Source organism: Excalfactoria chinensis, chromosome 2 (assembly GCF_039878825.1).
Source record: "Excalfactoria chinensis isolate bCotChi1 chromosome 2, bCotChi1.hap2, whole genome shotgun sequence".
Taxonomy (NCBI): Eukaryota; Metazoa; Chordata; class Aves; order Galliformes; family Phasianidae; genus Excalfactoria; species Excalfactoria chinensis.
The window spans coordinates 106,181,243-106,197,237 of record NC_092826.1 but is presented as its reverse complement, the minus strand read 5'-3'; the positions used below and the strand labels follow the sequence as shown (position 1 = coordinate 106,197,237).

The 15,995-nt window shown below is 39.0% G+C and overlaps 1 protein-coding gene across 8 annotated transcripts in view; it reads left to right on the top strand.

Moving 5' to 3' along the window:
• The window catches only part of OSBPL3 (oxysterol binding protein like 3), an 88,211-nt gene that overhangs the window by 16,345 nt on the left and 55,871 nt on the right, over window positions 1-15,995 (top strand). For 7 of the 8 annotated variants that reach the window (XM_072329311.1, XM_072329315.1, XM_072329309.1 and 4 more), the window contains exon 2: window positions 361-486. The exons of the other annotated variant lie outside the window; for it this stretch is intronic. The gene's annotated coding sequence lies outside the window, so the exon portion shown is untranslated. The remainder of the gene's footprint in view (window positions 1-360; window positions 487-15,995) is intronic. 8 annotated transcript variants of the gene reach the window in all.

Here is a 15,995-nt window from a genome sequence, read left to right as displayed (position 1 = left end):
GGTGGCGGTGGCATATCTAGGAGTGTAACAAACAGAAGAAGCAAGGAGTTAAGTATAAACGTGACATTAGGAGTTATTAAATGTAGACAGTTGGTAAAAGAAGGCAAATGTTTTACTTGAAGCTCAGTGAGCTGAAAACAGAGAAAAGGATTTGTTTTCTGATTCTTTGGAAAACACGCTGACATTTTAAGAATAATACTAAATGAAGGCAGTAATGCCACTCACTCAGCAAATGTGAAATAAGAGTAAAAAGCTTTCCAGATATTCACAGATCATTCTCTTTAGCCCCATCATACTTTCCAGGTATGGGAGGACAAAGTAGCAGGAAGTTTATTTTAAGTCTGGTATGTTTGTTTTCAGATCCAGCAGCAGACCCACATGAGCTTCCCAGGTGTTGCCTAATGGAATTGCTTGGACTTCTACCACTGTAAAAGAAGAAGAGATTTGAATATTAGAGGGTCAGCTCTGAGGGCCTGCCCACTCACTGTAAGTCAGCCTTCTTTATGTTGTGGATTCTGTTCCCTTTCTATAGGAAAACAGAACTTTAATTGACGTGGAGTCTTTTCCATCCTAGAGGGGATGTGATGACAGAGGTGGTATGAGAAGCTTCTTGCTATGAATAGTTACCCTTTATTGGATCCCATTTATGTGGATTCATACAGGGAGAGAGAATTACATTTTTTTTTGCATAGAGGCAGGAGTTCCATCTCCTTTTGAGATGACTGTGCTCAACTGTGTTTAAAAGAATTGAAGGATGTAGAAATTCTTTCAAGCTCCGTATTTCACAGTTTCTATTGTGTGCATGTACTAAGTATTGTGAGGTGCATATTGCTCAGGAAGGACTTGTGTTCCTTTGGAATGTCAGAGTTGAGTCATGAAAGCTGAAATATGCAACAGGCACAGGGTTTGGATCCCTGCAAGATGTGGCTGCTCTTTATCACATAAACATCCATGTGCATTTTTTGCTTCTGCAAACTGGAGACTGGAAAATAGAGGAGAGAAACAAATGGAAAATGCTCCTACTTGGTTTATTTGCTTTGGTAGGTACTGCTATACTACTACAACAGTCTCATTCTGGGAGGTACCCAGTAGCTATAGGATCTTTTTACCTATGCAAATAACAGAGTTTATCAAACACGGTTACTAAAACATTAACTGATGATGTTGCCATGCTTTGTATGTAAGTAGTGAAGTAATGTTTTGTGCTTGTCTACAGACTTGCAGAAAGTTTTGTGTACTTGGCAGAAATGAGTATAGCCCTGCCACACCCTAACGTACAACATGTGGCTACTTTATTTTTAGAAGGGATTTATGAGAACAAGGTATGTTAATTCTGTGGAGTAGCACACAAAATCTTCCCTTTGTGTATCCTAATCTCTGACTTCTGGTGCAAGAATAATCTCTGTTGGAAAAACAATTCTGATAGTTGCTAAAAGGAAGGGTAACAGATTTACTGAGACAGAAAACTAACAGAGTCTGAACAATTACAGAGAGGAAATTCTTTGTGTCTCTTAGAGGTATGGAAAAAGGCTGCTATGAGAACCATTACTTCTCAAAAATATTTTTGTTCTCTTACTGGCATAGTACTACCCTGTTGAAATATGTTCCTGGAATCCTTGAAGATTCTGTAACCTTCTTTGATAGAATCATAGAATGGCCTGGGTTGAAAAGGACCTCAAGGATCATTTAGTTTCAACCCTTCTGCTAATGTGCAGGGTCACCAACTGCTAGACCAGGCTGCTCTTCTTAAGAGACATTAAATCTCACAGTAGTGCATGGTGTAGTTCATTTTATGAAGTTGAAAACTAAATCTGTGGCTATTATAGAAGCAGTTTATATATGTTACTGTGTAAAGAATTATTTACTACTCCCTTGAACATAGGAAAATATTGTGAAGGAAGTTTTCCTTGTTTCTTGACCTTTATGGAACTCCATTCACTGATAATTTGTCTCAGTTTTCCCAACCTGAAATTCCAAGTTCAGTTCTTGTATGTACTACGTGTGTTGACTTCTGTTCTTCTCTTACTTGAAGCACTATAACGGTTGAATTAAATGTTTTTCATAATATTTCATAATATTTATTTTGTAACATTTCTCAGTATTCAGCTTATGAACATTAGCAGTTCAACAGTGTCTGCTGTATCTTTACTCTTACATGAGAAACTCTTGTAAAGAACTATGGATTCAGTGCTAAAATATATTGTTTATTGCTTCCCTTGAAAGAAAAAGAGGTCATATCTTAGTGTGCATGTGCTTCTAAATGCAAAAATAACCAGTGATCACAAACTTAGCTCTTTGTTGTGCTCAGGCTAGTTCATGTAACTTCGCATTATGTGTCTTGGATGAATGTCTAAGCATTTCTTGGGGACTTGGTTAGGAATACTTTCTTTGACTCGTTCAATGGATAGTCGCATAGGTAGATGTTTCTGGAGAACAAGAAAGGGGATGATTGGAGAAGGGGAGAAAAAAACTATTTGTAACTTCACTGTCTCAGTAGTTGCTACTGAAACAAATTAATTTTCTTGTTGTTAAGGACTAAAATAAGCTATACATATATGCATCCTGGATGGCATCTTATGCATGGAAAAGTGGAGGAGCTAGATGACTTTACCTCATAAGAATGCAGTTTATAGTTTTTGTTTTAGTCATAGGCACTTAGATTATAAACAGAGATAACATCCGATCAGACAGAAGAGCTGCTTGGAACAACTGGGCTGCTGATTTAGTATGATTCCAGAATAATGTAAGTTTTAGAATTTGCCTCAGTAGAAATGAAATGTTTGTGAAGTTACAAAATGTGGATCAAATGTGCAGTCACAATTATTTTTAATAGCTTAAATGCCTCTTAAGGGGATTTGTAAACAGCACCTGTGTCGTGGACTGAAGTTGGGCTTGAAGAGGTTAGACACTGAAATCTGTGACCCTGTGGTCTCTTGCAAAAGAGGCACAGCATGTCTCAGCCTTGAAATTCAGAGCTTTCTAGTAGTTACTAATTCCTACATTGTGAGAGATGTTAACTCAAGTGCTTGCTATAGGTAATTAGCATAGCCAAAAGTAACATGTGAGAGAGGATTACGAGTCTTGTCTCCTGTTACCCAAACTTGTGATTCCTCATGCTTATACACAGAGAAAAGTAGCATCTGCTGTTTCTTGTCGTTCTAGAAGCAATTGCGTTGGTTCTTCTGCATTTTAAGAAAAGGGGCAAATTACCTTTTTGTTGGTGCTACCGGGAGGATTTTAACAAAGCGAGGTTCTGTATTTTGGTTTCTGGAAAGTGATCTGGATAGTCCATGTCCTCACCGCTGAGCAGAGGTGTTCCCTTTTTACCTGGAGTTCACCATGAAGCCAAACCTTTGATGTAAATCAGCTTTGTGCTCGCAGAAACCCTCATTTCTCATAAAATGTGTCCCTCATTTTAAATGTGAATCTAACACAGCATCTCGGTTTTCAGTGCATGGTTGAGTGTATGTTTCCATCAGGGTTATATTTGTCTAGAGAAACCAAGTCACTTTTTCCTGTTTTGGCTATTGTAAATTTGAGGTGAGGTGTTGGCTTGTTTTCCAGTTGAAGAAAAAATAATAATGATACATCAGATACATTATAAGGCAAAAGGTTTGTCACTTTTCAAGGGACAACTTGAAGAGGAAACTTATTCATGAAGAGCAGCCATTGAACGTGACCAGGGCTCCTTGCTTTTCAGCTGTGCAATGGCAAAGGTTTTACATGCAAACTGATTGTGTAGGAGGGAAGGAGAGTTGTAGTCCTTTGTGGACTCCTTGAGTAGTATGGTAATGGGGTGTGGGAATGAATTGTGATCCTGGCGTATATTGTTGTGAATGAGGTATGTTTTTGGCCTTTGATTTCTTTGCTCGTTCTCTGACTTCTTGTTTAAATGCCTTATGCTCCCATTTGCTTTTGGAAAAAAGTTCATATCCTCATTTTAATTTGAGAGAAATGTTATTGTGGCAGTAGGTATTTGAAGAAGAAATGAAAATTGTGTTGCTCCCTAGATTTGAAGCAGTTTCCCACACTAGGCAGAAAATATATATATATGATTACTAAAGTAGGTACTTTCCAAGGAGATTACTTTTAAAACTGAGTGAAACTTAAACAGTATATTTATATACACACATTTATATATCAACCATCTGTGGGCAGTTTACCATCAATGTGCTTCTGCAGTGGTGTGCTTTAATCTTATTTATCATCACTTTGATCCAGAAATGTAATCTGTTGCTGTTTTTGAGGTTGTCTTTTTGTTTTGTTTTAATTATACATATTATCAAAGCACGAGTGATGGGGGAGGAAAAAAAAATCCTGACCAAGGATGATTGGTAGGTAATCTGGTAGGGAGTAAAACAGGCTGCCCGGTAACTTTGTAGGCACAACAGAGTGCATCAAAGTAATCCAATATAGAATTACCTTTGCAGGCTGTAGGAGGATTTCTGTGTAGCTGTCTGATTGACTATATGGTCTTTATATTTTGTCCAGGTAACTTCTGCGTTGCCTTATCTCCCCGAAGAGGTCTGGGTGTTACTTCTGTGTAAAGGGAAATTCCAGTGTGCTGTTACTTCCTGAGGCTTCTGAGCAAAGAGGTGCATGGAGGGTTCTAAGTACACCATGCATGAGCCCCTTTTGTTGGGGCACGACCTGATGTGAAGGGCCCTCTCTGGTCCCTAAGTCAGCTGGAGGCTGAATGTGAAGTGTCTGGGGCTGGCAGCTGTGTACAGAGTATAAGCACTGACACACACGGAGCTGTGTGTATATGTGTGTGTGTGTGTGTATTACAATACACATAATAATACTGAGGGTTTATCTGAACGTTATTTTGCACCTTTCTTTGAAGTCACTCTTGTTTCAGCTCCAAAAGAGGACCTAAAGAAAAAAAAGAGATCTCTTCCTCTGCCCCACCCAAGGTGTTACTGCTGTCACGTGTAGTAGCTCGCCTGCAAACCTTGTTTTTCCTGTGGCTTTAGACCACAAAGTTTGCCACGGCTCAGCTGCTCTGTTTTTGAAGGATGGCAAATTATTGAAGAAAAGGAAAGGCTCTTTATCTAAGAGTAGATTTCATAGGGAACTTTACCTTATAAAATACCAAGCCCTTTTTCTTCTCAGTTTATTTTGTTGTGGTGGTTTGTTGGTTCTGTTGTTTAGTTGTTTTTGTTTTTTCCCCCCTAGGTTTTGTTCAAACATGCAATTATTCCCATGAGTTTTTATTCCCAATATGAAAACTAATCTGAGCAATTTGACAACTATCTGCAGGTGTGTTTGAGTGTTGTGCGAGTGGCAGTGCATTCTAAATTGCAGGTCCCTTGCTTTCAGAAAAATCAAAGAAATTTCTATTATGCTTTGAAAGTCTTTTACTGAATGATTGATGAAAGTGGTGATACTAGAAAATTGCCTTTCTGTAGTGCAATAAAGTCTAAAAGTGTTTTGAACTGCTAGCAAACTGCCAAGTGCTATAAAATGAAATAATTTTAGTTCTTCTGGGCCTTAATGTCACGTTAACTAAAAAGCGATGCTGTCAGCTACAGTAATAGTCAAAAGGCAGCAGTGCTGACTGTGTATAGAGTGCAAAAGCTCAGTGTAATTGAGATACATAATAGAAATTGAATTGTTGCTCATAAGGATAAGGAGGACTTCAAAAAGTGCACTGTTCCTTTGAATGCAGATCTATCTCCAGGTTTTACATTTGCCTTCAGTGGCTGAAACTGTTAATGCAGTTTTTAACATTTAGTGAATGACAAGGAGTTCCCTACTTGTTGCTTTTACTGTTGTCATTGGACAAAAGTGATCCAAACAGAAAATGTGTTTTGCAAGGTAAAAGGTGCCCTAAGACACAGTAGTTGACAGCTTTGCCTGTAATACAATTCAGTTTTTGTCAACAACTTCTGAGTGAAAATATTTGATTCAGGAAAAGGGGGGAGAGAGGGGCGAGGGGGTAAGCATTCTTTTTTTGGCTCAGGTATCATCATAGTATCATAGTATCATGCGAGTTGGAAGGGACCTTAGAGATCATCGAGTCCAACTCCCAGGTTTCGAGCCCCCTGTGTAGTGAAGCGGCACTTCTACCCCCTGCTCCACAGAGGGGATTCGAACCCGGGCCCTTCGGTGCTGCAAGCAGCACTTTATACCACTGCGCCACCGGGGCATTTGGACTCTTAAGGAAACTACTGGTTCTTCACTGTGTGAAGGGAGATATGCTGCTGAATTTCAGAACAGAAATGTTCAGTGGATTTTTTTTGTCATAGGAGTAGCACAAATCTGTAAGTTTTCTAGACCTGTAAGATGAGTTTTCATAGCTAGTAAACTTCTGACTAAGCTGAGCGTGTTCTAACCAAATGGGGACGCAAAAGTACAACTGAGCAGACTAATAGGATTGTTCCACTCTGCCCATAAAAAGTATCTGTCCCTGTCCAGTTGGATTCTTAACTTTAACTCACCTTTTTAAAAAGGTGACAAAGATGGTATCCTGTGCATTATCTGTGTTGATATGTTGTTATGTTGCATTGGCATGGAAATTGGATAAATCCTGAACGTATTGTATTAAAAAGTTGCAGTATGCAGAGAATTGCTTCACAAAACCAGTGGTGTTCTGTGGATTTTTTCTAGTTCTGCTTTGGAAGCATAGAAGTTGTAGAACTTATCCCCCTTTGGTTTGTCGGTGATATTTTGTTTACTTATTAGGTGAAAAACAAGCAGGTTTTTTTTAGTTCCAATTCAGCCTTCCACTTTTCAGTCAGCGACATGCAGCCCGTGAGACCAGGCATCACATAATACCTGAGGAAGATGTTAGATAAAATTTCTTTAACTTTTCAGACTGCTCCCGATGCCAAATGCATGAACTCCTAGGATCTCAGTGGGTTAGAAATGAGTAATGGCAAAAATCCATAAAATTTAAATTTTCCATTTTAGAAGCAAGCAATGGATCCCACAGAGGGCCTGGTTGAGAAGACCCTAAAGAATGTGCTTTAAGCTTGTGCTTAAATCTCCTTGCTGTAGGTGAGCTGGACTTGATTGTCCTTATGTGTCTCTTCCAACTTGGGATATTCTATGACTCTGATTAGCAGCTCTTCTAATCTCATGGTTAGAGTCCCTATAAGATCTTTAGGAATGTGCTGTTTTATTTGCTTTTTTTCAGTTTAAATGATGGCATCATCAAGCACTGCCCCCGGTGGCGCAGTGGTATAAAGTGCTGCTTGCGGCACCAAAGCGCCCGGGTTCGAATCCCCCCTGTGGCGCTAGGGGGTAGAAGTGCCGCTTTGCTACACAGAGGGCTCAAAACCCGGGAGTTGGACTCGATGATCTCTAAGGTCCCTTCCAACTCGCATGATACTATGATACTATGATACTATGATAACTTCAGAAATCAAATTTCAAGGTCAAAAAACTTTTTGACGGTACTGTTTTTTTTATCTTTCCGGCTGTCCATGGCAACGAGAATTTCAGTGGTTCTGATTTTTCTCATCGTCTGGGGTTGATGGCTTCCCCTGTCTTCTTGAGAAGTGGAGGACGCCTGCCTTCTTCCTTCCTGTTTTTTTAATGAGAAAGACAACGGGTCATAAAATATGCAAAACCTCAGACTGCCACGGTCTAAATAACGAGATGGTAATTTACTTCCAATCATATGTTTTAAAAGCAGTAACTAGTGAAGGCTTTTAAATCTAGCTGGTCAAAGTCTCGATATATGATCTGCTAGTGTTATAATTTGAAAAGGGTATTAATGAGTACAATTGCTCACTTATTCTCTGCTTCACTGTTGATGAGTTCAATTGCTCACTTATCATTCTGTTTAAGTAAACATAAAAATGTCAGAAAGCAGTGAGGGATTTTTCTTCAGCAGACTACTGAAGAATTTTGTTTGTGTTCTGTCTTTGCTGTAATAAATCCTTGACAAAATGCATATTTGTTTTTATTTCACCCACTGTCATTGGAGGATAACTTGAAGAGAAGGCAAGGGGATGATAGCAGTGATGAATCAGGGCTGTGGTCATCTGGCTAAATAAAACTGATGGTTTTATTACTCGAGTTAATTGCCTTCTTAGTTTTCTGCATGGGCTCTCTTAAAGAAACAGGCTTCGTATCCCAAATTTGATGCATCCATGAATTTGTAGACTCCATGACCAGAAATTCCGAATCTTTTGAACATCTTCTTAATGTGAAATTATGCTTCCCTAAGTGTGATTGCTTAGGGAAGCCCAGGGATGCTCTACCTTAGATGGGTATTTGTTCTACTTGGCTTAGCTGCAGTTTATACTTCATCTGTAAAAATATCACACGCGGTTTGTGGTTGTTTGGTCTTGTTTTTGTTTAAACCAAGCACTTAGAATAGCTGGTTGTAGCTCAGTAACAGCTTTTGAGGGCATGATTCAGCATCTCTCTCTGCAGCAGACAATTGTATTCTTATGAGATTTCTGCCTACCCTGTACCTGAAAACTCCTTGATGAAGGAAGAGTTGGCAGACGGGGCAGGAACTGCCACTGTGAGTGTGCTCTGGGGTTTTACTGTACTTATCTCTGGCACTGGCCAGTAGCAGATGCTGTAGAGGAATGGGCCAATGAAATGAAAGGAAAAACAAACATGCATGCAAACAAAGCAAGCCCACAGTGTATTAGCTTTACACTGTATTATTAAATCACACTTGATAAAGATGAGATGTGTGGTTCAAGGCTTTTGCAATGAGAAACTATTTTTTACTCCATGCTGTTTTCTTCCTGCCCACTGAAATGCTTTCAATCTCTCATTGGTTTTGGTTATGTTCAGTTACATTTTTCTTTCTTTCTGGAGTTACATTTCAGATGGAAGACTTTTGAGCAATATGAGAAATACTTGTCAAAAGAAGAAACACGCAGCATTCCTAAATCCCAAGTATCTTTCAGACTGTCAGTGCACCAAAACACTGTCACTGGAACGGAGGGTGCTTTAGCAGATATGGGTACCTCGGAACAAAAGTAGCACTACACTTTGATAGGAGTCATTTCTTCATGGTGGTGGTAAATGTGAAGGGCATCCAGGCTGAAAAGTGTGAAGGATGGTGACTGGAAGCCTTAGGGAAATATAGGGAAATAAAGGAGTGGTAAGAAATTCTTACAACTTTGTATTTTTGCACATAAAGTCATATGTTGTACTTTTTCTGCTTTAAAATATGTTATACAGATGTTCAAATTAGGAACTGATTATGGGCTTTTATAAAACATAAGCAAGCTGAAATCTTATTTTTAAGGGCATTTCATTTATGCTAGTCTTATCGTGGATTTGTTCAGAGTTAAAACCCTCCATTAAAACTGAAATGGAACTGTGTCAGTGTCAATGACTCTGTTTCTTCTGGTAGTGTCTTTTCTCTGAAGTCCTATTGCAGGAGCATATAAATACCTAATTTATAGCTAATATAAATACGAGTGAAAGTTACTTAGTGTGCATCTGTCTAGACAAGTTTGAATACTTTGGGCTTTCTCTTAGCACCTCAAACTTACAACTGGCAAAAAACCATCTGAGGAATGCCCCCATTTTGAAGTGGGACCTTTGTGAGCTATGGAAAGTGGTTGGAGGCCCTTCTAACAGTGGGCTCCAGGGGATAAGGACAACTTCTTCAAGATGCCAGCTTGAGTGGGGATGAAACTCCTGCTCCACTTGTGCTTTTCAACGCCTCATCTGTGAGAAGAGTAAGAAAGCTTTATTTAAAAGAAGGTCAATGACACTTTAACTAGATGATGGTGTTCCTGTACATGCACGTTCAGAAAGCATGTATGTAAATGTTAATGTAGTTGGTAATAAAGGAGTTTTATGCCTGAAGAAAGAATTGTGTGATCTGCTGTGGAATGCACCATGGCTGGAAATGTTCTTACAAGTGGAATAAAGCTGTTAAAGGTGCATTCAGTTGGGGAAGGATGGGGCCCACCCTGTTCTCTCAGGCCTAGGGTTGTGTGACCAGATGTGAAAGCACAAGTGATGAGTGCGTGGAATGAAGTACCAGCTCTATTCGTACTGCAGTGACTCAAAGCAGGATGTCCTCAGCCTCAACATCCAGATATGCTCTGTGTGGTCGGTGTAATCTTACAGACAATGACCTTTAATTGCCCTTCAGCCTTGCAGGAGCAGGCTGCAACTGTCACAGCTGAGTTTTAGTCAGTAAAATTCCTGTCAGTGGGCTGCAGTCAGAGAACAACATTCTTTTTAGTTGGGGTAGCTATATCTGAGATCACACAAAGCATCCTCAGCAAGTTCTTTACTTGTTTAGCTGCTGTGAGACAGAGCGGCTTATTTCCAAGTGCAGGGGAAAGAAGATGGAGCTTCTTTAGTAAAGAATATTTTACCTCTGTCACAAATATTTCTGCACTTGTGATTCAGGGTATTCTGAAATTACTGTAAAAAAAATAATAAAAAAAGAAGCATTGCTGACTTTGTGATTTGTTTGGTTTTTTTTCCACCTGTTTACAGTTGTGAACAAGTCCTGATCCTGTATGTTACAGGAAGGTCAAATGGAAGGTTGCTTATAGTGCTGGATAAACTGACAACCTAATGTGAGCTGTTCATTTTCAAGTGGTTTATTTAAGTTGCTACCTGTGAAATATCTTGTTTCCATGAATGTGGATGTGCTGACTGATTATTCTAAGTGGGTGATGCTCAAGTAATAGATCACTACTTGCTCAGCTGAAGGAAAATTGGGCCTGCAGCACGCCTGGAATCAGTTCTGAACTGAAAAAAAAAAGCCTATGGTTGATTATGTACATAATGTTAATTGTCATTTTGCTGTGTTCAGACATAACTGATGCGTGACTTAATTTGGATACATTAGCTGGGAATCATTAAATTCACATGGAAAGAAATGCATTTGTCACATGTATTTAGTTTCCCATGCTTAATGCATAACATCCAACTTGACAACTCCTGCACTTGATGAGTTTAAGCCTCTTAAATTTGCCGTGTAAGGTGGTTAAGCTGCTGGTTTTAACTTCTAACAGCCTCACACTTTTTCCATGTCCTAGTCTAGCTCTAGAGAAGTATTCCAGGTGCAGGAAGTGGGGCAAGGAGAAAGGTGGAAAGAGTTGGATCTGTATGAACAAATTCACAGCAGATGTAAGCTCTGGTTCAAGCAGTCTGTTGAGTCCCCAGGCAAATTTACTAAGATCTCTCTGCACAAGAGAGCCAAACCAATGCGTCACAGCATTTACTGAAAGCTCTGATTATTCCAAACGTTGTATACTGGAATTATATGAACAAACTGCAAGAAAAGATGGCAGGCTTTTCAAAACAAGTTGGTAGGCACCACAGGCAGGAAAAGCAAATTTATATTGAATTTTTCAGGAAAGGTACTAAATTTTTGAGTAGCTTGGTACTAGATAGGACTTTGTATGTCTGGGAATATTATTCATGGTGAAAGCAAAATGTGAAGTGTGAGAGTTTAATGCTGCTTTGAGTCGGTCTAAATGAACTGTACTTCAGAGTGGATGTTTTGGGAAGCATGAAGATGCAGTCAGCTTTTTCTGGATGCTATTTAGGGCCTGGCATGTGGCTCTCATTTGTCCTACTTTCAGAATCTTCGAAAACGTAATAGTGCTGAATGGAGAGAAACATAAAAGAGAGATAAGACTATTTTAAATCCAAGTAATTCAGTAACTTTTGGGATACTTTATGCAAATGTAAACTACTTGAAATGTGATTTGTGGGCTTCCTAAATAAACTGGCATGCTGTTCCGAGAGTATATTCCTACAGTGCATCAAAACGAAGAGACAGAATACAAGATCAGGTGCTTAAATAATGTTATGTTGTGCTGTACTCTGTCTGACTTTTGTCATCTTATAGAAGTATGATAACCATTAAGCTTATTAAGTGATCTGTTCTTAAAATCTTGTCACCAGGGGTTGCAAATGATACTGGAATGTTACAGGAGATCCTACTTGCTTTGTCACTGTTTTATTCTATAGTTTGGTTACTAATTAAAAGTAATAAACACCTTCAGTGTTCATCTGCCTGGTTGGTATTGTAAAATCACGGAGAACAGGCAACAATCATCTCACTCTGGGAACAGCGTAGAAATAGTTTCAGCAACTGTCTTGTGGTTCTCCAGATTGGTGCAGGTTGTCCATTCTGAAAGATCATTCCAATGAGGGGCATCAGGGGGCTGATGACTTCTCGTGTCTGAAGATGACAGCCTGGGACAGGGACTGTGGGACCACAGGATCCAGCTGCCTTCTTGTTTGCAGCTGGAACAGGCAACTGGCTTATATTTTTGAGTACAGAATGAAAGACTGGAAAACTGCAGTTACTGCTGGTATAACTTCTGAAGTAATGCTTTCCACTGCCATTGGTATTGCCTAGGATTGTCTTTATGTTCCACATGAATTGGCTGTGTGAGCTTAGTTATGGGAGCAGGTTTGTGATGTGATCTCAAGAATGAACATGTACATTACACATGGAGGAAGTGTTATAATTCTTTCAACTTAGGTAACTATTCACAGTAATTTTTTCACGTTCCTCCCCCAGCTCTTCACTTCTGAAACACATTTAGTTTTTCACCTTTTCACAATGAAATGTATGGAACAAAATAATTCATTTTTTAAGTGTTGTGTTGACACCATGTGTTACTGTGCGTAGGGCATAGATACTCTTCTAGGAATAAAAGTGAATTGTGAAGATGCTTTAGACTCAGCAGAGTTTAAGTCCTGTGGTCAAGACTTGACAAAAACTTTGCACATACTTTCAATCACATGAGCCTTTGAAAATACAACTTTGTCAAAAGTATTTTATGGCATAGATTTTGTAGAAGTGTTTTCCTCCTTCATGCAGTCCCTATTTTGTCATAAAAAGAAGATGTACTTGGATGAGGTTTCTCAGATGTTTTAACCTAAAAGTGCTGCTTGCTGAAAAAAGTGTTGAAAATAATCAATGGGAGATGAATATTGAGCACAAGTAAGGAAAAAGTATATAGGTCAGCCGGAATAAAGTGGGCACGACTGCTGTCTGTTAAGAAAACAACTTTCAACGTTATGTTTCCTGATACCACATATTTTACTACTTGAAACATATATATATATATATATTTAAAGTATTTCAGCTTCTTCCTTTAGGAAATTGCTTCTTCATTCTCATGTTCAAAAATTCATTAAGTGCATCATAGAAAAAACTTGTGGGGAATGTGTTAAGTGTCAGGGTGCACTTTATGCTGCGCTGCTCATAATTAAGCACAGGTTTCATTTATTTTTCTGTTGTGAGCCACAATGATTAGAAAAGCCAGCGACAACTGCCAGCATTTTAGAAGCAAACCCAAAAAGGCTTATGGAGAGATAGGAGGTGAAGAACAGTGCTAGTGGCGCCTTTCTACGGTGAGGAAGTTTAAGGGGAGTCTGCCTTGTTTGTAAACACTTCTGTTCATTGCTTTTCTTTATAGTCTATAATTAAAATCCTGGTTGTTCATCCATAGCTCGAGTATAACTGATGTCAGAAATGCTGTGAAGCAACCACAATGCTAGTCTACATCACAAACATCTTCACGTTGTTGTTTGCTGTATCTGTATCCTGGCTAGTGACTGGAACTGAAGTGAAAAAACTGACTGTACTCATTAGAAGTAATAAATATGGATTGTTAAGCTGTAGCACCCTTTCACTAAGCCCACATCAAGTTCCTTGTAAGTTATTCATTCTTTCATGTTGCTGAGGCATCCTAATTAAAAACTCCAATCTTTTATACCTCTGAAAATACTTGAGAATGGGATTGTAGCTGAATCTTCAGTAAAAGTACAGTGACAAATTGCTTGGGAGTAAGAATATCTTAAGGTGATTTGATCTTTTTCATAGTGTGTATGAATTTAAGCTTTATGCTATCAGTGGGGGAGCACTGAGCTACTGTTGAGAGCTGTGAAAGTCCTCAGCAGATGTATATGAACTATGAGCATCATTACTGGAGGGATGTCATATTCTACAATGAGATGCCATACTGTAGTTGAATGGTATAAAAAAGTTCAGTGCATTAGAACTCCATACATCTTCCTGCTGGATTGTCTGTAATAACATTAAATTATTTACAACTTTCTTTTTTTAATTGAAGCTTTGATCAATCTCCTGACTTGCTCTTAGATTTTGTTCTGTTGTAGCTTTGTGCAGGAAGTGACATGAAAGCTCTTAATGAGACAAGCCTTGTGTTCTACCCTAGCATGGCTTCTTCTTCTGAAACTTTGGGTTCACCTTCTTCTTTATCAAGTTTAAAAGTTCTCCTACCAGCTCTGTTTGAGTATTTAAGGTAACTCCTAACAGGATTCAGGTCCATCTTCAGTGGCTGTAAACTAGAGGAGGAGATAGCAATGTTTGCAGGGGCTTACATTGTTCTAGCTGGGGAAAAGATCCATTTTATGGTCCCTTTCTTGTGCAGGACGTAGCCTGTTAACATAGTTGCAGGCCTTCATCTCTTGCCTGCATCATTTCCTGCTGACCCAGCTGTTGCAATTGATTCTTTCCCCAGGTTTTCTCCATGTGGGCACAAAACACTGCATGTAATCACGTATCTCACATCTCCTTCTAGGTCTCTTTCAGTTCATCTTTATTCTATGCCACAAGGATAGCATTGCAGAAAACCTGATCTGCAGAGCCTCTTTCCTGGCTCCCACTGTCAGGGTGTTTGTTACGGTCATGTATATGAATGACCAACTGTATAATAATGACTCATATATTAAGGCAAATAGTGGTATACATGTCTTCCAAGAGAACGATTCAGTCAGCAGCTGCTTTTCACTGTTTTTGTATCTGCATATGTGTACATGATGTGTTTCCAAGCAAAAGGACATTCACAGGCATCATTCGATTTATCCTGGAGGAGATCCATCCCAAGCCTTTATATATTTAATGTTGATTTGAAAGAAATACATTTCCGTATATGCTTTATGCTTGCATTTTTCTTTTCATCTAAAGGTTGGAGTTAACAAGCTCTTCCTTCTTGGCATTAACAGCATCAGTCCTTGCACTTGTAGCACTAATTATCCTCAGGATGCTTTCTAAATGTTAATTGTTTCTTGCAACACATCTCTAAAGTGTCAAAGTTTAGTCACAAATTGCTGTGTTCGAAAGCATCATGTAGGGAAGTTAGTGGCCCTCAATCTAAAATGTTAGAGAAGGTGAACACTGGTGCACTTACTAAGCCCGTGCTTTTGTCAAAATACTACACATCTCCTTTGATGTTTCAAGCAATCTTAATATGAAAGACCATCTGTAAAGACCTAATCTATACATAAGCTTTAAAAGACAGCTGTAGCTCTATCTGCAGCAATCTGTAAAATTATGCTAAACTAATCAAGAAATGTGCCATTTCTGTAGTCCGTGGTCATTACACTTTGTAAAGTGCGCATACAAACGTGTCTTTATCCGGGCAAGAACTGAATCTTGTTACCATGGTCATTAAAGTTAATGAGATTAAATTTTTCAGCAAATAGGCCTGCTTAGAGAGGAGAAACATTAAATGTTCTTAAAATGAAGTGTTGTTTCCCGGGCTGCTTTTTTGTTTTCACTTAGAAATTGTGACATACACTAAACCATACGGGACAGTATCATGAGAAAAAAGGTATCTCCGTGGAGAGAAGTACTAAAAGCTTTTTGAAAGTATATGATGCTGAGGTGTGAAAACTTAAACACCACATCAAACAGCAGGGAGGTATTTTAGGTTCTGCTACTCATTAAAGAAAGCATCTCACTTTCTGTGTGAGATTAGAGGATCTCTGGGTTGTGTTTGTTGTTGATACACACTCTGTGCCATCTTCGTTCAGGCCTCTGTTGGAACAGTTCCTGGGCTGTAGAAACTCTTCTTCCAATAGTCCTAATCTCTGTTCTACATGAAACCACGGGTGACTGAGTTTGCTTCTCCATAGTTAAACCAACTAAGTCAGCAGGTTTAATAAAATATATTGCGTGATGTCAGCCTTGGTAGATTTATGCATCTGACAGCATTATGCAGCTTATCAGGTCATAAAGAGATAGTCTTGTACAGAATTACATGGATGCCTTCAGTGAT